The 26,211-nt window shown below is 41.6% G+C and overlaps 1 protein-coding gene across 5 annotated transcripts in view; it reads right to left on the bottom strand.

Moving 5' to 3' along the window:
• The window catches only part of ephb2b (eph receptor B2b), a 190,143-nt gene that overhangs the window by 77,375 nt on the left and 86,557 nt on the right, over positions 1-26,211 (bottom strand). The window lies entirely within an intron of this gene.

Genomic DNA, 26,211 nt, shown 5'->3' with positions numbered 1-26,211 from the left:
AATCTATCCTATCTGGTCCGACAGCCAACGTTTTCTCCCCGACACAACAGGCCCTGTAGCCGGCCGATACAGGTGAGAGGCAACCAGGGAGAGGTATGGTGGCGGTGGTGCAGGGGGGTCCTTTGTGCCTGGAGGCAGATGTAGAAAATAGCTGACAGAGGCAATCACTAGTCTGTATGTGTGTGTCTCTCTGTGTGTCTGTATTTGTAAAGGACAGCACAGAGAGCAAAAGAGAGCAAGACAGAGCGAGGCGGGAGAGAGGGGGGACTTTACCAGAGTCCAAACAAAGGCAGCAAGCGGCAGCTCCGAGCTCGGTGACAGAGGCTCCCCAAGGTGCAGTCTAGCTGATGGACAGGTGGCATAAAGGGGCTGCGTGTTGTCCAGTCAGAGGGGACAAGAGGGGTGTCACAGGAAAAGAGGGGGGAGTGCAGGAGGGGAGGAAGGAAGGGGGAAGTGGGGGTGGCATTGCAAGGAGCAGCTGGTCCTGAATCCTGTCATTGCCCCTGTGTAACCCTCCAATGCACATATACAAACACACAGAACACACACACACACACCTCAAACAAAGCACAGAAGATAAACAGTGCCCTGAGCTGGACTGAGAGTATCATGTTCGTAGGATGGATTTTATATCGGCAGCCATCTCTCCCTGGAGTGTATTTTTTAAAGATTATATCAATTCTTCTGACCACAAGCATTTAATGAGGCAGCAGGGAGTCTGAGTGAATTCTATTATCCATCTGATCTACAAGAGGGGAAAAAAACAACAGCTGTAATGCGCCTGTTTTGCACGCATGCATGCATCCAAGAAACACATGCTTGGAAGCACAAACACTTAACTAAAGACTGACAGTTCTTAAGTATTAAACAAAGAGAAACCAGTGTGTCATATTCTAACGGCCATTAATATCTTCTTCTGACTGTATGGTTAAAGGGACAGTTCACCCCCAAATAATAAAAAATAGTCAGACATTTCCTCTTACCTGTTGTGCTTTTTTATCAGTGTAGATTTATTTTGTGTGACTTGTCAAGCGTTGGAGATGGTGTTTGGTCTGCCTTCTCTCCAATATAATGGAACTAGATGACCCTCAGCTTATGGTGCTCAAAACGCCCAAAAATACACAAAAAAAATACTCAACAGCAATGTCTCTTTCCAGAAATCATGACCCTTTTACTCAAGATAATCCACAGACCTTGTGAGAAGTTTCATGTAGGAACTATTTTCTCCGAATTACACCCACCTCCGTATCACTGCGCAAAATGAAGCTTGCATCTTCTTCTAGCTCACAGCACCACTGAGCCAGCTTTCATTACTCAGCAGAGCAGAGGATGCCATTAATGTTTACATCTCATGCTGTCATGACCACAAATCCTCTCGTCCATAACTGGATCAACACACTCTCTTCCCAAGTTATCAGATATCGGCGCTCCGTCAGTGGACTTTTTACATCTATGACGCATTAGGTATCCCCTTGTGTCCGTTGTTTCGATCTGCACCTGTTACATGCATTGTGTCTTTACCCAAGAAATTTACAGTTTCTGCTTGTAAGATGCATACGATCTTTTTCTAAATAAATGTTAAACACCTTTGTATTTGTGTTTATTTTCTTTTCTCGTGGTTAGGGCTGGAAAAAAACATCATAATTTGTCTCAGAATTCATGCGGTAGGGTGACAGCGGGCTTTCAGGTGAAAGCCCGGTGTTCATCGAACAAATAAACTTCACCTCCCGAACACCCAATAGAGTTACCAGCTCCTTATATTACATTGTTACTGGCAGCATTTGAAACTGATGCTGTCTGGCAGCGTATCATATCGCTGTGAAAGGCACTGTATGTCTACATTTTAAAGTACGTCGCCTGGCGGCATATCATACCACCATGAGAAGTGCCTTTTTGCATCCATGTCTGATGCCGAAATCTCTGACTACGAGGCTATTTTTGACAAGATGGGTATGAGATCCGGCTGAGCAAATGCACGCTACCCTCTGCTCAGTAATACAGTTGGCAAATGTAATCCACTATAAACAAAATAGTTCCTACATGAAACTGCTCACAAGAGGGTCTGTGGATTATCTTGAGTAACCGGGTTATAGTTTCTGAAAAGAGATATTGCTGTTGACGTTTTTGAAATGTATTTTTGTGGCACTTTGAGCACCACAAGCCCAGTGCCATCTGGTTTCATTATTTTAGAAAGAAGGCAGACAGCTCTACGGCTGATACGGCCAACACACGGTAACTCACACCAAAACAATCTAGATTAATAAATAACAGGACACGTACGAGGGAAAATATGTATTTTGGATTTCAATGTGAACTGTCCCTTGAAGCTTTTTGTGGAAAAACATTACAATACAAGTTTCACTAATTGTTTCAGCACTCTGACATATTCTGGAGGACTTGCAGAGAGCTCAGAATAAAACTAGGTGAAAGTGTGCCACGCAGGCAGTGGTAAACTCTCGGATCATGTGACCTGAATCAGGCTTGCTTGTCAGATGGATAATAAGCTCATTCAAGCCGTGATGTGCCACGGAAGACTTAAACCACCAAAACAGGATTTCACCTGTTATCAAAACTCAAAGACGCAACCTGAGGGGATTAAATCGCACATTTAAAACACACACAAATGCACCCACACACACCCTAAACCACTTCCCTGCACCATTACACCTGCGCCTGAAAGAGCTGGTATTGTTGGGAGGAGATTCATTTGAAGGCTTTAATGGCTGCTATTTAGAGGTGGAATACATTAAATAGCCCAATCATGGCTGCAGAGTGAGGTGGTGGCCCCAGCAAATTTATAGCGAGTGAATAGATCGACTAATTAGCCTTTAAATATGTCATTGATTCATCTAAAACAAGGGATCCCTGAGCCATTCATCCGCAAGATCTGCGTCTTCTCCTCCTCTATGACTACATCCTTAACCCTGATAAAGGAGGGGCTTGGCTGGCTGGTCTCACTTCCATTTGTTCTAATCAATGGAGGCTGTTCAGCCCAGACCCGGGGGGTCAGTGAAATTAAGTACCCAGCTCACACAGAGAGGGATCGGGCCAATGCCGGGGCACGGAGGGGGAGATAGGCAAAGCCCTCTGTTACCTTGGCAACCCCGCTGCTGTTGAGTTTTGCCCAATATATTCCTTCAGCCCAACTCTTCTCCCCTTGTTAGGATGGTTTGCGCCAAAATGACTGCTCTATAAGAATATTGCTTTGTGTGCAGTGCAGTAATTTCTCTCCACGGACGCTCTTTGCAAACAAATTCCAAGTATTGATTTAGACATACAAAGCACTGACATGAGTAATAAATTATTCTCTACTGCCAAAGACACTTTATCGCCACGATGAAGTTTCTAAAGCTGTATGGAATTGCAAATGAATGTTTCTTTATTCAGTTTCTATTTCACTGGAAAATAAAGAGGCAGGAAGGTGATTTTTTTTACCATGTTGTGCTGATAACTTTATAAAGATGAGTATATTTCTGAAGGACTGAGTGTAGAGGTTGACTGATTTCAGACTGTGTTGTCAACAAATTAAACTCTTTTTCCATCTTCAGTCTAACATTGCGTCCACATTCGTGGGGGAGAGGGATTACATTTTCACTATCCAATCACTAGAGAATAAAGTATGGGCCTAAATCTAATACTATTTTAAGTTTTCACTGATGCGTAGCCATGCAAACATACTGGTAAATGTCAATTTCAAACAGCCTGGAAACAGCAAACAACCAAGCAGCGTTCCTCTTGTCTATAGTGCCGGCCTCTCTTGTAGTTACCCCTCACTGGTCCTGATGAACCGCTAGTCAACAGCTTGACAGTGGAATTAGTCCTGCTTGTGGTACTAATTGGCTATTTACTAGCCCCCTTTGTGGCACTCATTGGATTGTTCATTATTTTAACAAAAAAAACCCAAGATATTTCATGTCTCTTTGCTAGACGAATTCAAGGCCTAGACATGGGCAAGTGTAGAGATGATTAACCCTGTCCAAATTTAGAAAGGTGACAGAATAATTAACAAAAAAAGAAGCAAAAAAGAGGACCATCCATGTAGCACGTGAATGCGGCATAAGAGAAGAAGTAGCCACTGGATGGTTTTTCGTCTCCCCACATAGTTTCTGCCCATCCCAAAACATCAGCGTGTGACCAGCCTACAGGTGAAAATCCAAATGCAACACCCTCAAGTTATCTAACATGTTCTTAGTTGCTTAATTTTGTTAAGAATTTAGCTCCTTTTTTGCATTGATTTCCAATTATTATTTTCTGTGAGTTCCACTCTTTGCTTGTAAATGTTCCCTCATGGTCTACCAGGTGCTGGCAATCTGGACCTCACCAACTGGGATGTGAGAGAGAAAGGAAGCAATGGTTTATTGTTCTGTATATTTTCAGTTTTCTTTTTCTTTCCTGCTAGACCTACAAAAAGATTAACTTCAGCCTTAATGTGATGTTGTACAGTTATTCTACTGTTAAAGCCTAAATAAATAACTCCATGCAGTAGACTCGACAGTTTGAATTGTTTGTTTAGTCACACCCCTGTTAATAGCTTGGTGGTTTTAACCACAGTATATTTAAACCTGTTGCTCTATTCAACGCCACGGCTTGTTAGGAAACTTGCTCTTCATTTAATTTGTCGGCTCACTTCTTGTTGGATGAGGTTTTAAGATACATATCTAATAGGTGGTGGTGAGTCTTTGGTGAGGCCTACATGTCAGTCATTCTCAGTTAGACAGAATCAGTCATATGATGACGATTCATGAGTCATACATGTCACACATGTATAACCTAAATGCAGCTCACCTAGCCTGAAGGCAAAGCTTTCCCCTTGGCACGCCTCGGCACATTCCAGTACTGCATATCTGACATATCCATACGGGCCGGCACATATTACCTTTGACGTTAATGCTACAGTGCTGAAAAGGTCGTTGTAAAAATATAATGCTTGAGTCGATGCCTCTACTTTCTGGGATATTGCTACTGTATTTACTCATTAGTTGACAGTCATGTGAGTCATCAAAACTATATCTGTTTGTGTTGTCTGACCAGTGATTTACAACTGAGGAGATAGAAACTATTAAATGCACATACATGTTCAGCTATACTGTAAACACACACAAATCAGGGCCATTTTTGTGGCCATGACGGTTGCCAAATGTTAGTGAAGGTATTACAGAGGTTGAGGCAGTTTGGAATGAGTGAGGGGCTGAAAAAGGGAGACTGGCAGATTAGTCTTGGGTTCCTGGAGGCAGCGGGATTATCCCAGGGAGGCTAGTGGGGGTCATGTCAGTTGTACTCAGAGAAAAATCCCCATCCCTAGCAGACCTAGATGAAATACCATGTGTGAAAAAAAATACACGTTTTAACCTGGATTTAATACCAGATAGGTGTGGTTTTCTAGAAAAAGCCAGGAACTACTTAAGCGAATTTGTGCAACATATGTGTCTTAATGGTTCAGGTTTCCTAAAGCCCTGATCATCTCCCGCTCCGAAGAGATTATAACAAATGGGAGAAAATGATGTGCAAAAAGTATTTCAGCAGGTCTGGTGCAGACAATGAGGAAGGAGGAGGGGCACAGACACAGTTAGTCTTGCTTGGCTGCATGGAAGTTTGATGAGGAAATGGGAAGGGCATCCATCCAAGACCTTCGATTTGTGGACCTCTGCCAACTGCCTTAACCAGAGACATACGCAATTGATTAAAGAATAGGGAAAGTCTTACTTGCAGTCCTGCATGGTGATTTTTATGGGCTCTTTGCTTAGACCGCATCAACAGCCTTTGATAAGACTCTAACCATCCGATCTAACTGGCGTGATAAGAATCAGCTCCACCCATCCTTCACATTTACTGTCAATATGTTATCTGTGTGATGGACTCACAATAACAAGTCCAAGCTGCTGTTTCAGTGTCAACAGACCGAGTGTTTGATAAGAAGCAATAAAAAAATCAAGTACAGACAGAGATGTTTTTTACTATCGTCCCTGCGGCTGATTCTCTGGATCAAGGACCTATCAAGATCTGTAAGGAACCACTAGGGGCCTCCGAGGAGGTCAAATACCTTCTTATCAGCACGCTAACAGGTTCTGGATTGACAAGCTCAATTAGCCAGCGCTTGGTGCAGTGTATGAGGGGACCACGCTCTCAGCACGAGGCCCATATCAACAGAACCAGGGAGATGACAGACAAGCTGAGCCCACAAAGGCCTGATTGTGGCCGTGCCTGGAAGGTCGGTGAATGAGTAAAGAGGGAGGAAGGACTTGTGTTCTCGGGGGTTTTGTGACGTGACCGATAAGAATCTCCCGGCCGAATGACAATGCCACTGTAGAAAGTCTCCTGGATGAATTACTTCCATTGAGGTCAAAAATCCTTAAATGAGCATAATAGAAGAGATAAATGAGTTTTAAATGAAAGATTGTTCTTTTGAAATCGAGGATATGCTTTTTCTTAAACATTGTTTCCTTTTGCATACTCCAGCATTAACTGACAAGGCCAGACAGCTCACGGCACGCCTTTGACGGGCCAGCTGTTTTTTTTTTTTTGGAAAGGGCAAAGAGATAAACGGTGAGGCGTTTAGGCATGCCATTCGACTGTTTTCATTAAACAGTTGCAGTATTTTGGGATCTCAGCTCCCTTGAATAGCACAACAGTGATCTTGTTGATGCCCGTGCCTCTTGCAACACTATACTGACAGATAACGACGCACATTAGAGCTATGATTTCAATCATAGCCAGTCATTCCATAATGGGAAGCCTGCCTGCTGGCATGGTGCACACACAGATGGAATTTAAGCCATCATTTGCCAAGCTTTCGCTGGCCCTTTTCCCCATTGCCACACTTTAATAGCAGTGAGGTACAACACTGTGAATAATCCGTACTTAATCATGCTGCTTGCAGGCCAGACTGATTCGCATAATCTCACAACTTTGCACCGTGTTGAGATAAAATATCTCCTGACGGCCTTGAGAGATACACAAACGCTGATGCTTCAATATGCTTTTGTGCAGAGTTCCTGCATAGTAGATACACGAGTATTTATGCTTCAGTGCAACTTCTGACAAGTTGATTTTACTTAAAATAATCTTAAAAACCAATTGCCTTGAAAAGTAAAGTAACATAACTAATAATCTTAATTTATGTTTACTTTATTTCTAATTGTTAAAATTTAGCATTTACTTTCACTTAATTTTGTGAAGTTGTTGCAACTTAAGAATTACAAGCGGAATTACCTTGTTCTTTCTAAGTGTTAGCAACTTTAGTTAACCAAGCTAGTCGGACTTAATTTGATCATGACAGAGAATTTTGCCAGTGATGAAGTTAAGAGAGCTCTGTTTTCTTAGCATGTTTAAGAAAACACAAATATGATTGACTAGTTTCTAACCAGCAGAGTACAGATATATAGCACAGTAAACTTGGTTTTAATTGGTTGGGTGGCTCGGTTTAATTGAACTTGTCATTTTTAGGTTGTAACAACTTCACAAAATCAAGTAAATATGAGTCAATTCAAAGTCAACTTAAAAATTAGATAGAAAGTCCACATATATGAAGACTAATACTCATATTTACTTACTTACATTTTTTCAAGAAAACTGATTTCCTTGTCAGATTTTACAGTGTGCCAAAAGGCCAGCATGAATACATGATGGTCTTCTGCCTTCGACACACCAAAGATTTGTTGTGTCTCGCTCAGCTCAGAACATGTGGCTGTGTCTTCTTCCTCCCGTGGCCTCGAGACAAAGAGCGCACAAAGAAAAAAAAACGACTTAACTACAAGCAATCTGTTGAAATAGGTCATTATGGAGGAGGCATGCTGTGAATGCACCGCGTCCCCAAATCAATACGTGAATTGCTATATTTAGTAAGAAGGTCGCAAGGAGGAGTTATCGAGGCTGTGCAAGAAATGAGAGACATCGACGAATCAGCTCCGAGCTCCAGTCGGGCCTGCTTATTTTAGATGCAGATGGCTCCAAAATGTCTTCTCTGGTGAGGGTTTCTCTCTGTGGAGAGCTGAGATGTCCCTCATGGTGGCTGAAAATGTCACATTCTGCTCACTGACAATGTCATAACATTACCCTTCAGGGTGTTACAAAGAGACAAACTAATCTGAAAATAAAAGCATTCAGTGATAATGTTAAAAGTATTGACAAATTGGACAGTTTTAGTGTCTCATCTAAGGGTTTGACTGGCTCAAAAGGAGCCAACGGTGGTACTGTCCTCATCATGTGCACACATATGAGTGGCTCAAGGAAACACTATTTTAGGAGTTCTAATAACTATATGAAAGAACAAAAAATAGAATTACTAATACTAATACAACTACTAATAATACTACTAATTGTGGGCAAATTGTCACATCTATCATAAGTTATGTTCATAATGTGGATTCCTGGATATGAAATGTTCATCTGCAGTTTTTTGTGTACCAAAGTAGCATATCACATGACCTGCTTAAACTATGAGTTTAAGACGGAGAAAAATGTCCACAAAAAGGTCTGTTGATATAGTGAATATCATGCAAAACAATTTGATTCTACTTGCAAAACATTAATTACACAAATGTTTAAATTTATGTGGCTTGATTTTTTTGTTATTGAGATCGATGTGTAGGTCGCTTTTTGTTTGTTTGTTTTTGTTGATTGCACTTGCTATAAGGCTTGTTTACTTTTATTTGTGACTTTTGTTTGGAATAAATGAAATAAAAATGAAAAATAGACCTCCTGTTTTTAGAGTATTTAAACAATAACTGTTTTTTAAGTAATCCCTTCTCACACCCTTTTATAAGACACTTTCAGCCGATGCTACCTGATATAATTTATTTGCTTTTATATCAGTGTATGCAACAGTCATGTTCTCATGTATTGTAATGGACTAATATGATGTTTTGCAGATGTCTCTTTGAACTTAATAAGGTGGGAAGAAATTTGATTATAGAAAACAGCAAAGGCTGTTTGCAATGGCATTTGTAAACTCCAACTGGTGATACAAAACTGTCACTGAATGGCAAGTTAAATGACTTTTGTTTTGTTTGTTTGTTTGTTTGGTGTTTTTTCCTGTTGTGGTGGTGAATATGTTACCAACGTAAACATTGCGGCGCATCGGGCTGGCCCTGGTTTTGCTGTGGTCTCTTTTCTTTCTCTCTGGCAGTTTTGGTAGTGCCTTTCCTGTTGATGATTACAATATCAACCAAGTGCAACGCTTGTTACAAAACAGTGTTTTTTTCATTACGACTCCTGTCAGAGTTTTGTCTAGAAGTTGAGGCAGGATGAAATCTGATGGAGGCGGCCACTTATAATTCTCTCTGCACAAGAAAACAGTACCTTTAGATAAACAGTCCATAGACTAATCATCGCTTCATAAATTGTATTGCAGTCAATGCCAGAGCAGTGCGCGAGTTTAAAAATGTGAAATCTTTTTGTATATTTACCCCTCAATTCTGAGATATATTTTCTCTAGTAAAAAGCAACTATTCTTTTTTGCCTTATCTGTTCAGAGTTAAATCGTGCAGCTGTTTCAAAAAATCGATTAAAAACAGCTGCACTTCTGCACCAACAAACAAAGTCTATAAGTTTAAGCGACACGTGGTGCAGAGAGGGGAGAGGAACCTTACTCCTTTGCCAAGTGCATAACATCATGTAGTGTGGTTAAGAGAGACACAGTGTAGGGCTACACTGTACCGTGATCCCCTCCTCTAAGACTCGTTCTCTCCTTTCTGTCTCGTTTTAACTCTATATGTCTCCCTGTGAGCGGACAAGGTCTGCCTTTTTGTTTCAGCCAAAATCCTCAACACCGTCATGACTTTGCACGGCAGAAAAAAAGGCAAAGACAAGGGGAAAGTCGAATCAAAACAGCCTCATTAATAACTGTGACTAATGTATTCCAGCCGGTTCTTTAAGCCTGTTGCACCACAGCGAGGAGATGCCCGCGCTGGGAGGGGAGGCAGTGGTGGCCCTGGTGTGCGTCGAGACGGTGCCATACTGAGTCGTTTGGCGGGTGTGGAATGAAAACACCCCGCACATGAAAACGCGCTGATCTCTCCCCCACCTAAACCGCCAAAATAACTCTGCGGAGACCACACAGCCTTGAGATGACCACAATAAACCAGAACACTGGTCCCAGCACGAAGTGAGCATTTCCCAGGCATCAATACGCTGCAAGGCCAATCCAGGCTTTGTAGTAAACACTGGCGGGTGGTTAATGTCCGGTCCGGAGGAGTTGGGTACGTGATGTTTCTGTTTTGTCTGTTGACTGGGCTTCTCACTGTTTCACTGCCTGAAACTCAGTCTCTCTGAGCCTCTGTGTACATTTCATCTACGGCGTTCTGCAGTGCAGCGAGTCCATGTTTTCAGTAAATAGGAAATCAAATCCTGACCTAAAGTACCTCATACTTCTCTCTTTTAAATGTCAATACTTAAAAGCCATTACTTAGATGTGATGGATATTCAACAACCAACATAATCAGTTCTGCCTTGTTATATTTGAAACGCTGGACTTGAATAAAGAACAATGGTTGTTCTGTGTCCGTTAGGTGGAACGATTTAACAACAATAGCATTATTGATCTGTTGTAGTGTATCAGTCTTCACCTGGAAGTACTTTTGATGCAGTGGAGGGTGTATGGGGTACACTTTTTTTGGATGTTTATGGTGTACACAATTATCAGCTAAAAAGCTACTGGAATATATGTGAAAGCACACACGCTTCCTCCTCTGTAATGTAGAGCACCAACTTTATCATACTACCATAACACCACAGTCGGTGTCCAGTGTTCAAAGTGTTTATCCCGCTGAAAACACCAGACGCTCCTCAATAAGCACCCGGCTGGGAGTGTTTGATAGCGCTTTGGAGGCGCAGCCTTTCTTAAGCTGAGACACTTTGGTTGCCTCTGATCGCTTTGATAGAGAATATTGGCAGCAGAGGTAAACATGTTTGCACAAGGTAGAGTACTTGCTCTGGTTGAAGAGACGGCCGAGTCATGTTGGGAGAGAGGACAGACCCCGTTCTATGTGGGTTCACACAGGAAGCATGTATTAAATTATACATAGTATAATTGTTGTTTTTCTTCGTTACTTGTACATGCAAGATGTGCCACTTGGTCTTCATGGTATTTGTCCCTCCTCTTCTGTTATTGAACAGCTGAGTAAAAAGGCTATGGCAACCTCCAGTATAAACACAGATGTGCCAAAAACTGCAGTTCCTCCAATGGCCACTAGAGACGGGCTCCAAAAGCAAATCAATCCCCTTAGGTCCTCATGTTAAAATGGGCAACTTCACAGCAGAAATAAACAAAAATTTACAGCCGGGTAGAAAAAAAATGAAACAGTTTTGATCTTTATAGCTAACTTAAACATTGCACAGTGTGAGTTTTTATATAACTCACCCGTCTAAATTTTGTTAAAGCTTTAAATTACGCATGATTAAGGGCGGGGCCGCTTTGAATGACAGGCTGTCTGCTGATAGTGTCCTCAACTTCTTAACTAAATACACCCCTTGCTCCTCCACAGCGTCAGCCTCACGCCCAAATATGGTCTCTTCTGGCTCCAAAAACCAAGATGGCTACAGCCAAAATGCCAAACATGAATATTTATCATTTATGGTTAAAAGTGAACGTTTTACCCAAAGATAAAACATTTTTAGCTCAAAAACCAAACTCCAAATGGGCAGGGATCAGCACAGAATATCATTAGCACCTAGTCATGCTGCCGCAGTTTACAGTTTAACATAAATATGGAGCGCTCCAATTGCAAAGAATTAAAAAAAATATGCTGGCCTCGGAAAAAAAAACGCTTTGGTGGACACAACCTCTAAACGCATTGAAACTGCATCATCTTCAAATTCACTGATTAAATTTTGTGGTCTCCAAAGTTTCAAATCTTGTAGGATCTAAAATTGCACTGAATGAAAAGAATATACTTTAGCCGATTAAAAAGTAATTACACAGTAATTACTGCCTGATTTTGAAACATGATGGGGACATAAAAACATTATGATATCCCGGCACTGCACTTTAACTCATGCTGTGAGGCGCACAGGAAGCGACTGTTATTTTTCCACACAAGGCAAAACAGTGCAGGCTTCTCATTAGCTTGTTGTTTACAATCTCACCTCCTCCTCCTCCGTATAAATCCAGTATAAACAGGAGAATGCCCAAAAGGCTTTACAGTATAAACTGTGGGAAAATATCACTAATCACGACACAAAGACCTAAAGGTGGAAGAGAGGAGCAGGGGGGAGAGGAGTAACACACTGAGATTATTCTCACCCATACACCACTGGTACATATTGTAATGTACTGGTAGGAATATTCTCACTGACTAGATAAGGATTAGCCTGGTGGATTGTGCTACGCCTTTCATCTTCCAAAGCGTGGGTTAAAAAAAAACTGTATCCTTTAGATGAACCCGGTTCTCTACAAGAGTTATAAGAATGAGAAAAAGCGTGTCGAACGGTACCTTTCAGCCGAAAGCTTGGGAATTCCACAGGAGTGGAGCAGCTCATTATATTGAGTAATTTATTTGCTTAGCAGCTGCCCAAGGGGAAGTAAAAAGTTTTAACATCCAGAAAATTCTGTAAGTAGTCCATTTACAAAGCCGAGCTGTCCCCCGCAGCAAATGAACACCATCCCCCTCAACCAGGCTCCAACAATTAAACCAGGCCAACGGAGCCAAGATTGTTTTCCTGCCCAGCATCGAGTACGCTCATCCTGCACAATTACTGTCTTAATTGAGTTCTGTGATAAACAAGCAAAAGTGGGGAATGGGAATATTAAATACTGCTGACAATTAACAGTGTGTGATGGGGCTAAAAAAACAAAACATCTTGGAAAAAATAAACATCTGGAAATATTAAGAGGTTATCTCTGAGAAATGTGAAGCCAATGCAGGAGCGCCTTAAACCTGCATTCTTTTAAAAGGCAGACAAGAGGCAAACAAACAGATGTCCAACTGAATAGAAGTCAATAAGAAAATAACCCTACGTCTCAACTGACTTATTACCTCAGTTACGATTTTATTAATGAGTTTTTCTTCTGCAATACAGCAGTATGTTTATTGTGTAAATTATTGGCCCATTTAGAGTAAAATTGACAATTAAGTAGAGTACGCTTTAGGGCTCATTCTTATTCTACTTGTCGACCACTCCGATCCTCAAATCTTGGCCTCTTATCCATCCCACTCCATCTGCAAAACAAAGGGTGATTGTGCATTCGCTGTTTTAGCACCGACGCTCTGGAACAATCTTCCCCACTCCACCAGATTTATTGAGTCCTTGGACTGTTTAAAGCATCTGCTAAAAACCCACCTTTATAACCAAGCCTTCCTCTAGGTCTTGTCTATCCCTCATTGTACGGTGTTACATATTATATTTTGTTGAAACTCTTATATTTCTGTTGAAATTCACTCATTTACTGTGTGTGTGTACATGTGTTGGTGACTACATGTTTTAAAGGGTGCTATATAAATAAAGCTTTACTTACTTACTCTGATTAACATGTTGTTTCATGGCAAATGAAAATGACTGTCAGTCAGCTCCAGCCTCTCCTCAAATATGGTCGGCGAGGGCAAAACTGCCAAATTTGGGACTTTAAAACCAACAGGTGAATGTCATGGTGGCTTCCTACTTCTTTATACATTCTATTGGAATCTCTAAGCGTTTTGTCAACCAAAGGCTTAAATAAGGTCTTTTCTAGCTTTGTTTTGTAATGAGGGAAAAACTAGTTTTAGCCATACCAGCAGCATGGCTCCTGAAATGCCATTAAATCTGGTTAAGACATTCATGGTGCCCAGGTGATAAATCTTACTGCTGATCCACTAATTTTCCTCTAGTGGCAACAGCAGGTCCTGGTTTTCATTTGTTCTGCAGTCTCGCTTGGACATATCTCTACACTGTGTTTTAGCGCTGTACGAGCACTGGACAAAAGTTTGGCTAAAACCTTTATAATTCTGTACTAAAAGAAAAAAAAAGATTTGAGTTGTTGATATTTTTTAAACTCATCAAAATAGGCACAGAATGCAGCAACAGTGCCCTTGCAACTTTGGCTTTGCTTATACGCAAAGTCTACGTCCTGTTAATCTGACTACTTATCCTGTGAAGCATCTCAACATCTACTGAATGGATTGGTAAAGAATTTGGTGCATACATTCATGGTTCTCAGATGATGTGTTGTAATGACTTTGCAGATCCCCTGACTTTTTCTCTAGCACCAAAAGCAGGTTTGCATGTGGTTTTGAGTGATATGTATAAATGAAACAGTTACTGGATGGGCTGTCCTGGAATTAAGTTTTGCATTCATGCCATCCACAGGTGAACTCCTGACTTCTCTTCTAGCATAATCATCAGGTCAAATTTTTAAACATTTATAACTACATAACTACAACACTAATGATATTCCCATCATCCTCAGCTGTACTTTAACAAATGTTAGAATGCTAATATGCTGAACTAAGATGGTGGACAAGGTAAACTTCTAAACTTTCGTCCTTCATTATTGTTGTCAAAAGAAGTTCTGTAAATAAAGTTCTGTTTATTTTGATCATGTGACTCCATGTATAGTGCATATTTGTGTGTACGTTTGTATCTACATATTAATGTATGTGATGTGTGTATGAACGTGCACTTGAATTTTTATGTGTGTACCTTATTTAGCTGTACTTTTTAACTGTATCCTTTAAAATATGCTGAAGAAACAACATTATTAATACTATTAAAGTTATTGTTAATGTCCATCAAAAATGCATGCAAAAATATAGACTTGGTGCACAAAGGCCTAAAGAACTGTTGAACAGTGGATATGTCTGAGGCATTTTTTGACCTGATTAGGATCTGACTCTATCTATCTAAACTTTGTTTATTGAATTTCATTTGTGGTTTTTAGTCCATGTGCAGGTGTTACTCTTTCATCAACATCCCCCGGGCCTTGACACTCAATATAGTGAATGACATAAGCAGTACGTCTATTAAACAAAAAGTTATGCACCTGGATTCCCCCAGAAGTCAGAACTCACAGGTAGTAACCTGGCAAAGAAAACAAAGTACAGTCCTGCAGCGGTGGCTCTCGACAGGGGAGAGCTTAACTTTACACTGATGGGGCTTTCGAGGCATGTGTTCAATTTCTAACTCAAACACCACTCGGAAACCTCCCGGGGTGCATGATGACAGAAACCTTTGCTATAGCAGTCCAACTTTTGAGTTGACATTAGCCGGTGGATTTCTAAACATTTCGGAATTAAATCCCAAAGTAAAATAAATGTCAATATAAACTGCTTGATTTGGTTGTTGATTTTGCTGAAACACTGCAGAGGCCCCCGCCGGGTAGATGAAGCTTGTGTGGACATGATCACCTCATAGGGATTCACTGAGGTTAACAGAGATGTTGCCCTTGAATCCAAGGATACTTTGTGTTTGTTGTTTTTTTCTTATTTGGGCTCAGGCACTGGAATTAGCTGTTAATTTAACTCAGCCTTTTTGTTTTCCTTTGAGGACAGCAGGGTGCATTTTCTAAATCTAAATCACTTTGATTGCCAAGTAATTAAATGTACTGGAATTTATCTTAATGACACTGCTGGAGAGATATATCGACAGCTGAGAGATTTACAGTGCCTCTTGACTCATGGTACAAAGCAAAGTGGACCTTGCAGTGTCCAGCAGATAATCCAGTAGATGTACAGCGACAGACTGAATTTACATTTCTGAACTGTGTATTCCCTCCATATTTTAACTACTGTATGAGGACACACAGATACCACTCTTTTTAAGAGTACTTATATCCAGATACATGCCGATACCGAGCAAGAGGAGTAAACCATTAGCGAAGCCCGTTGGAGGGCTGTCAAGGATGTATGTAAAAGTTTTCATTTTTTCTTGAAGCACATCTTTGTTGTGTATCACTTATCTGGGGAGGGAAGAAGGTGGAAATTAAGGAAGAAAGTAGCCATTTGAAAAGATTATGCATATTGAATGCTAATAGCATGATCTGTGCAGTTACTAAATAAATAAGGTAAACTTGCTCACACGTGACAAGGGATACGCAGTGCGCGATGGAATTGGAGTTACATCCTAGCTAATTACAATTTTGTACCATTCTGTGTCCCCTTTCTGAATTTGGAGGTTTTTGCAGGTCCATAAATTCAGTTTTGTTTTTTTTTTCCTCAGCCGCAGTTTGTGATTTACAGGGTGGGTCATTGATCTCTCCATCTGTTAAGAGTTGATCAGATCAATGGATGAGAGGAGTAGCTGCTTAAAGGGGCTATCAAACTTTTAAACCCAGGAGAATGAACAGATAAGTTTCACTTTCAATGCGCCTGATGTTCTACAGCTCCATCTGTGCCCAGAGTACGTTCTGCACTCTAAGAGTGTGATACAATGACTAACCAAACTTTACAGATACTGTGCTTCTAAAAAACGGTCCAGCTCAAAAAATAGAAAATGTATTTTTTAAGCTTTAATTGTTGTAGGCCTCCACCAAAAAAATGAATGTGTGGGACACCCTGCAGTATTGGACCGTCACCTGATACTGGTATCCATATTGGTGCATCCCTGGTACTGCTTTCCATTCTTTATATTTTACAGAAGAAAAGAGCGACTCTCTCATAGCATATAGTCATAACATTCACAAAAATGTCTTATTTTCAAGAACGGAGCAAAGAAGCCTTATTTTTAGGCTGACAACCACACTTTTTTTTCCAAATTATATAATGTGTTTTGAAAGGAGCTGTATCAGGAAATCTTCTAAGTAATCCCTCAGTTGAAGTCAAAACATCAGAACCACAGAATACTGGAGTTAGGAAGTTCAGAGCATTAATATGCTGTGATGTCTTCCTTTTAGACTGCTCAAAAGAGACAATCTCTCTTGGTTATTAGTGCAGTATGTTGATGGACAGTGCAGCATATCACGCTGATAAGAAAGGAAAAGGAGAGAAAGAAAATCAAGCTCTTGTTCATATTTCTCTCCCCATTTCATTTTGATCTCTCTCCACCCTGCCATCTCCCTGCCTCCCCCATGCAGCTGTTTAATCTTTAATAACCTGATGTTTAACAGGCGAGGGATCTTTGTTGATGGGTGATGTTACTTATTTTAGAATCCATTATACCTCCGGAGTCTTCTCCATATGGGATGAAATGCCTTTTCTCTGTTTAACAGTGCTAAGTCAAAGTGAGGGCCGTTGCAGACTGCAGTCATATAGTTACATAAGGTTGCTGTCGTCAAAGTTCTTCTCAAAGGAGCAAACTGTCAAATAATTCAAATGAACTGAGCAGCAACACAATGAATAGTTGGCGAATTACATAACTAACAGATGCTTTTGTGATTTCTAGCGGGCACATATTCAGGTTGTCTGCAACAGTACGCACCTTTAGGTGTGGAGTATCTCATGCTGCAACACTATGATGAATGAGATTGGATGACCGACGGGTGTGAGGCAGAATATAGACTCAACCCCTGTCAGCCTCTCAGTGAGTGACCGAGGGGTTAACTGTGTGTGAACAACTGTGCTCATCTCTTTGAGAATCCACGTGGCGCATCCTGCCAATGTCAGGAATGGATAAGCTTTCTCTCCCGCTCTCACTTTTAGAATAGCTCCAATGTAGGTCAACGGCATGCAACACAAGACGCCACAATTTTCTCTCAATGTTGACCGAGTTCTAATACATCATTGGAAAACAAGGTCACTGATACTCGAGAGGGATTCCTGTCTTTAACAGCGAGCCCGATTGTTTCTCATCTTTTATCCAGGCAGATGCTTGATCCATCAGTCTGCCTTCGCCCGGAGAGCTCTAACAGGACACGAGTCGAGGACATCTGAGAGAGCACATGGGCTTGTTTTGACAAAGCCCCGGCCTTGTCCCTGATGAGAAAAGAGCGGCACATATGGAAGGATCTCAATATACCACGCAGCTTCTCATTTCCTCAGAGTCAGAATCCAAGGATTTAATCACAAACTTACGAATTTATCATGAACTAAACCATAAGGTCTCAGAGTTGTCACCCGGATTTGCTCTCATGGATAAACACCAGAAAACTGTCTGTGGTCATCAGGCTCTCCGGTACCTCAGGGGCTCAGGGTGAGACAGCAATAGGTGTTACAAGCAAGAACCAGACCTGCTGGAAGCCTCTACAGTAGACGAGATGACCAATAATGTAGAAAAAACAGAGGCGCTGGGATTATAAGAGGTCAGACTGTCTGAATTTGAGATTCAAAAGATGGTGTGGGATAATGAGGAGTGTGACAGAGGGGGCATATGGAGCGGAGCCCCGACATGTGCAAAAACATGTGGAAAACGTTTGCAGGCTTAGCGGGCCATGATCTTTGAGTTCAGGGAGATTCGCGGGGATCGCAGGTCACGTTATCACGTCCGCATATGATGGATGTGCTGTGAAAATAAGGATGATAAAGTGTATGAGTGCACGATTGCATACTGTATCATAGTGCATGTGTTTGTGCTTTCTAATGTGATTTTTGCACCCACTATACCATGATGCAGTGATACTCAACTTATCGCCCGTGGGCCAAATCTGACCCCAAATAGGGTGGTTGAAATATCCCCAAATGCTGGAAACACGTATGGGACTGCAGCGACTGGCCCCGGACCTGTCGTCATTTTTCAAAAGTGGCCCCTAAGCAAAGCAGGTTGAGTATCCCTGCTGTAATATATGTGTAGGTTTTCTCTCATTAGACTCTTCCCTTCCTCTCATTACAGGCTCCCCCACTCTTTTTATTTTCTCTCTCTCCTGTTGTATGGATGTGCGCAGGGTGCAGAACAGACGGAGAAAAAGAAGGCTGGCGGATGGAGAGGAAAAGCACCTGGCCATACTGAAATCCTATCACAGTGGGGAAGAGGGAATAAAGGCCCCTGAATGTTCCCTGGGGCCTCTGTGGACAGAATGACATGTCTTAGAGCTCGCCTGTTCGCCTCCTGCTGTTACAACATCCTACTCTGTGTGCAGACCAAAGAGGCTGCCTCTATCAACTACACATCACAGACTCTTTATGGGGTCTAAATGGAAAGATCAGTAATGGAAATTAAGTGATATTGCCTATGGTGCAGGAATTAAGTCATGTTGTCTATGATGCCATTTAACGGACAAATGTTGCGGCAATGAACATCTGCTCAGACGCTCATTTGTATTCCTCATGCTTAACTAAACAGCTCCTAACAGCAGCCGAAGCAGCCATCAATCCCAGAGAATAAGTGTGGCTTTTACTTTAACATAATATTGTGTGAATGCCTATTGTGTAGGCAGACTGTTGACATTTTGGTCTCCCTCTCTTTTTATTTTCTCCCACTCACTCTCTCTCTTTCGCTCTCTGCTGCTGCTGCAGCCCAATGCAAACCTTCCTTCATCTTTGTTTGCACAATGCACAATGCAGCAAAAGCCTTGAGGGGGTGTGTTTGTTTTGTTTTGCTTTGTGTCTTGCTCCAGCGCAGAGGACAGTCATCCAGTCATCAGCGTGGCTGTTCCCCACGTGCGCTGTTAGTCAATTAGAGCTGCCATTAAAGACAGAGGCACCCAGGGAAATAAAGGCAGCGGCGTGGATTTGTCTGTGCTACGCTGATTTCCACCCCTAAACCCTCTCCAGACGAGGAGGCTGCAATAATTGGGATTCTGACAGTGGGTTAGGGGGACTCATTTCCTGCTCTTCGCCTCCTCCCCTTTTTCTTTTCCATGCAATCATGTCTATCCAATCATGTCTGCCCGGCACCTACCTTTGCACTCGATCCCCCTAACTCTCTTTATCTGCAACCACATTTGGCTGAAGAATTACTGGAGCTTTTCCTTTCTTAATCTAATTGCTCTGGGTGCAACTGCAGCAGCCCTGCTTCCAAGCAGCTACTGCCCACCAATGATGCAGACTGTGCAGAGAGACTGACGTTAAAAGAGGCACTAGTGTTGTTCCAAGTTTTCCACACTATGATCGGGTCCAATATATCAGGCCGGACCACCCTACATGAACCCACAAAATTTCTGTCCAAGCAGCATTTTTAATTGGGCCTCTGCCTGATTAAAAACCCACATTTCCACTGTGAAAAAATGTTTTTCATTGATAAAACATTTATGAAAAGCTAAAGTCAGTTTAGGTCTTTTCAGTGCAGTAACCGATATTTGTGAGATGATCTCACAAAACCCGGCCCGTATGTAAGTGTGGGGGCATGTTTGCATGTGCATCTCTGAGGATGAGGTGAGGATGTGGTTAATTTTAAAAAGACCACTCTCTATTGAGGATTTAACATAATGGACGGGAGGGAAATCTTGAAATGAGAAGATCAGCTAGGCTGTGCAATATGGAGTAAATCAAATGTTGCAGTATTGTCGACCAAACACCTTGATGGTGATATTGCGAGGATATTGTGGGGCTACCCAGTGAGATTTTTGATATATAATCAATGGTAATGTGGATATTACAGTTCTGTACCTGTACCCCCCCCCCAAGCCCGTTATGGGTTTTTTTGGGGAGTTTTTCTTAGTCTATGTGAGGGTCTGAGGACAGAGGGATGCTCAATGACTTGACTTGATACCAGTATCAGGAATACTTCCAATGTTGCTGGATCGGGTGTTGGTGGGTTAACACTTGTCTGAGCATCGATAAAATACTACATCATTTATTAGTAATCTTAAAAGTAGTTTTGCACTCAGGTAAAACAGCAGTTTTACCACAGATCATTTCTTCTTTGCTGCCACAAAACAGTAGCCTACATGGCAAGATTTCAGCAAAATTGGCTTTTTTTTAATTATTTTTTTTAATACAGTGGAAATGTTTACCAGTAAAAAGGCAACACATACAGTATGCAAGGCTTTAGTTTCAGGGTAAGAAGTAAACAGCTATTTTTCTTTTGTGTGTTTGTTTAAATGGATTTGGATTGGCACTCGGTACTGGCCTATATGCAAGTTTAGTATCAGAATTGGTTTTAGGAGGGAAAAAATGGTATTGAGTAGCTCTCTAGTGGATATAATGATTAACTGGACAAAATCAATAGACTGTATAAATTACAGACATGGCTACCATGGCGACACCCATTGGTTTGTGGACTGCTGTTTGGAGCCTCATGTTTGGCATTTCAGCCATTGCCATCTTGAATTTTTTGGCGCCAGAAGTGACCACATTTGAATGAGAGGTCGGAGCTGTGGAGGAGCGAGTGGTGGATCTGACTCACAGACTGTAGCGACGCCTCGCAGACACTGTCACTCAGGCGGCCACAACCTTAACTACGCATAACTTTGGGTCTTAATAAAATGTAAATGGTTAAATTCACCCCCATACAGTTGTCATGATTGTTGAAATTGGCAAGATAAACCAAAATTGTTTTTTGGACCAGGCTGTAAACATGTTTATTTCTGCTGTAAAGTTGAGCATTTTAACATTGGGGTGTATGAGGATCTACTGGAGCAAACCTTAAGTGGCCATTCAATGAAGTGCAGTTTTTGGCACTTTTACATTGGCTTCATTTTTTCAGCCGCAAAGGTTGCCGCTTGGTAAAGGCAACTGTTAAGTTCTGAAAATTAAATAATTTTACTGTAATGCAGCTTTTAAAACCAGGAAAAGATAACACTTAGAATACTACAATATCCTAAGAAGATATGTCGCCTAATATCACAACATCCATAAAATGTCAATACACTGCCCAGCCCTAATATCAGCAGTCAAATATTATATCCAAAATGCAAGTTTATATGATATTTTAAAAGTCTCTTACTTCTCTACACACTCTACAAATGCTGAGATTTCCTCTTCTATCAGGCAGCCAGATTTGTTCCACAGTCAGATCATTTCTCACATCATTATTTTCCCTGCACATCAGCAGAAGAGCATGCAGAATGTGTTACAGTTGCACTTTTTCAATCCACTGTCATGCTGTGCGATGTTATGTGTTGACTCTTCATCCTACAAATCTGGGCCACACCAACTACGCTGCTTGTTTTGCGCTGCTTTCCATTTTCTCACCAAATACAGTCATTAACAAAAACACTACAAAACATGAATCAAGCTGTTACTGTCGCTGTGACAGATCGTCTCCATCTGAATCTTTGCTGCACTATAACGTGAGCCACGCTCCCACAGCCGAGACCCTTGAACTCACAATAGCATGGGGTTAGATGATCAGATTACAGTGAAAAAGCACACATGGGCATTGTTACGGGAGTTTGCAATTCCACCCGTGAACATGGCTCTCATTGTGCGCCGATAAAGAGAATGCTTTTCATTCTGGAGTGAAGGACGAGGGCGAACAGGACCTTGTGTGTCTCTGTGGTGCACCATCTCCTCAAAGCTCTGAGGGGAAAAAGGATCACTTTTTTCAGGGCCGTCTCCTGGCACTTCTTAGAGCAGAAACTTAATCTCACTTGTAAGACAATCACAGAGAAATAGGCCTCGGCAATTTGTTGTAAGCACCCCCTTTCACTGTCAATATTTTGACAGATTTCATGACAGCGTAATTATTTGCCAGGATCCCTGCCAAGGATTTAATTGTTACATGCGTAATTACACGTTTAGATGCGGAGATGTTGGAACAAAGCATCGGTTGCGTCCTTAATATTACAGTACAAATAGTCGCTTTCATGTCGGCTGCTTTATGCCGTTTCTGTGGCTCCGTAATCCAGCTATGAAAGAGGATATTTTACAAACCCTCAGAGGGCACCTCTCACAAATCAATTCATTACCCTGTAATATCGGCAGGCGAAGGCGCATCTTTCATAGATCAATTCATTATCCAACTTCTGGTGGTTGAAAGGCGGTGACTGACCACAGTTTCAAGCCCTGATATCAGCTTTCAGTGTTTAGGAAGATGACTAGAGAGCAGACCAACTGGTGGCAGCCTTCCATCAAAACAAGCCTCCGAACAATGCTGGAACCGTAGAATAATGTCCTTTTTTAACAGTAACGGTTTTATTTTCCCTCTTGGTAAAACACACACATCCCTGTTGTTTGCACCGAGGCTCATAACTATTGTATGGAGCCAGAAAATCTATCTCTGTGCGTAGTGTTTTGCTGCATTCCACAGCTGCACTCTCAGATAATGCATTCATAAAGCTTTAATATTCAGGCAGTGCGTCACATGATCAGGGAGGTGACAGGGAGACGGGTCAAAATCTGTCTGTGTGCACACATGTATGTGCTTCCGTCAGTATCACTACAGTTTGTGTATGAGCCCTGCAGAGCTCAGATCTATAATTGTCATTACTGCGGTGGGGGGGTGAAGAAGACAGCATGCAGTCAGTGAAGCTTCTCCTCTGGTGGTAACAAAGCCGGTGTACAGCAGGGGGGGAAAAAGCAGGAGGGTGGTCCAATACAATCGCCAGAATAAATGTTGGCGTTGTACAGTCCTGCGAACCACAGATAAGTTACATTTGTACATTATTATATGGTGGGTGCTCTGAAAATTAAAGTTTCTAACAACACTGTGGTTAATGTATAGTTGTGTCAAGGCACAAAAACCATTATGAAAATACTATGCCACATCTGATGGCACAAAGAGCCACTGAAAAAAGCGCTGATGGGTCAGTAAAAAACAGCTACGTTTATGGAACATGCTGCTGAAAAAGCAGCAACGGGTCACTAAAAAACACCCAAATTTAGTGGCAAGTAAGCAACTGGAAAAGCAGTGATCTGCCCTAAAAAATACATTCAACAGCACAAAAGATGCTTGAAATGTGGTGAGGGGAGTCACTAAAAAACACCCAAGCTCGGTGGCACAGAAGCCAGCACATAAGTGGTGATGGGCCCTTAAAAACCAACATGTTAAAAGCCCAGAAGCAGCTGGAAAAGTGGACATTAGTCACTAAAAAACAGGCACAAAAGCCAATGGAAAAGCAGTGATGGGTTGCTAAAAAAAACCCAACTTTCATTCGCCCAAAAAACGCAGGAAATGTGGCAAAGGGTTGCTAATAAATACCTGAGTTCAGTGGCAAAGGAGCCACTGAAAAAGTGATGATAAGCCCAAAAAAACACCTGCCTTCAACTGCACAAAAGCAGCTGGAAAGGTGGCCATCTATCGCTAAAAAACACCTGCATTCAGTAACTTGAAAGCCAATGAAAAAGCAGCATTGGGTTACGAAAAAGTAGCAAACAGACTCTAAAAAACACCCACGTTAAACAGCACAAAAGGCACTAAAGATGCAGCTATGGGTCGCTAAAAAACACCTGAGTTCTGCTGCCAAGAAGCCACTAAAAACAACAGCATTCAACAGCAAAACACATGACACGTATAGACGCAGCATATTCGTTGTTTGCAGAAATGTCCAATGCCAACATTTTCTCCTGGCGACTGAGCTGGGCGGTCAGAGATGAAAGGTGAATAGCTACATGTTTTCAGACAGAAAGTCTCCTGGCCAGCTGAGCGAGAATATAAATGAATCAACATGCTGTCCCCGTTGAGCTGACAGCATTTAATTGTATAATCCCATTCAGCACAAAAAAACACCATGACTGAGGACACCCCAGAGATGTTCCAATCCACCACATGCAGTGAATTACATGTAGGTCAGAAAACAAGCAGATTTGTGTAATAATGGGGCTGTGGATCTGCAGTAGCTTGCTGCAGCAGAAAGTAGCTGTCTTCACGTGCCTCTTATTGGCCCGTATTCCTAAAGGAGGAGCTGGTGACTGTCCTCATTAGTAGTCATTGAACGGGCCCGGCAGTGTTTGGGAGGCAGCACCCATCACGTTTCTCCTCCCAGCACACAGACACAGGGGGATGTGCTGTAATTACAGGCGCACATAAGAGAGGCAGTGACACACCGATCTAAAACGCAGGTGGGTGGTTTGTTGTGCTGAGCTGGAGCAGCACGGCTCCAGACTGCAGGCTACACGCTGTCGTGCTGTTTCAAGTGATCAAGATCCCTAAGCACGTTGACCAAATACCACCTGCCAGACTACGGATAGGGCATAGCACAGGTAAACGTTGGGTGCATTGATGTTTTGAAAAGCCGAATCGATTCTCCTGTGAGGGATTCCAATTGATAGGAAAATGCAGGCAATTTTGAAAAACATCCTCTTTGTCCTCGTGGATGGAGGGAGGCATTCTGCCAACAAAAGATCAGCGCGGAAATTTTAGCGATTCAAAATTGCTGTTCTTATTTTCTCTGAATTTCTGCTGAGCATGAGTTGTGGTAGATATATACACAGGTGCTTCTCTGTAGGCTGAAACACTATATCATTTTTATTCTAGGAAAATAAATAAATAAATGTGTGTGAAAGACCCTAAACATGCCCTCTTAACAAAATTACAAAATTACTTTTTGCATTTAATGCACTTATATAAATGAAAAGATTATAATCATTATGTAAAAGACTGGAGGTTCCATTGCTACAGGGTGTCTAAAAGTATTAACAAGTTGATTTTAAGACTTTTAAGACCAGTTTAACACTTTAAATGAAATCTAAGACCAAATTGTGATGGAAATAAACACCAAAAGTGAAAATATAATCTTTCTTAGTAAACACATGATGTGTGTTAAAATGAACAGTAGGGTAAAGTGACACAGGTGATACTCTCTTAGCTTAAGAACAGAAAAAAATAAACTAACAAGCAGACTGGATGGAAGGTGTCACACACAGCACTGCAGTGCGTGACCAGTGTGTGACGGCTACCGCGCTGAACTGCTGCAGCTCACACACGATCACGGTGCTCACAATAACAGTGCTGCTGCTGCAGAGCTGCCTGCTGCTGTAACTACTACATTTCCACAATTAAAAGTAGATATTCCAGTACTCTACTTTTTTGTGAAGCCGTGCAGGGTACTGCATTGTCAACAACACGGTCCCGCAAATATTCACAACAAAAAGCTGCATGTTAACAACTGAAGGGATTCTATCAACAAAAATGTTGCCTGAGGGCTTTATTTTTTTAAAAGGAGACAGGAAAGTCAAGTTAAAAGGAATATTTGTATTTCTTCATGTCTGTGACAGATAGACAGGAATTGAAACTGCACTGATATAATGTTGATATGATTTTCAAAAGACCATTTTAAGAGTCTATTTTTGCTAAAAATCACGTGCATGTGGCAAAAATAGGTGAGACACCTGATCTCTACATGTGTTGCAGCTGAACAAAAAAGAAATACAACAGGTTCTGCGATGAACATGCTCACGCAGGCAGTGTGGGCAAGTCCGTACCTCAATTAAATAGTATTTTTTTTTCCTGTCAGTGCCAGAAAATTCTCCCACTAATATGACTTTAACTTTAATTAAAGATCTTTCTAGTATTTATTTAAATAATACTTTTTATGGCCTTTTATTTGTAAAT

The sequence above is a fragment of the Plectropomus leopardus genome, chromosome 2 (genome assembly GCF_008729295.1).
Source record: "Plectropomus leopardus isolate mb chromosome 2, YSFRI_Pleo_2.0, whole genome shotgun sequence".
Classification (NCBI taxonomy): Eukaryota; Metazoa; Chordata; class Actinopteri; order Perciformes; family Serranidae; genus Plectropomus; species Plectropomus leopardus.
This window is presented reverse-complemented; position numbering and strand designations above follow the sequence as displayed.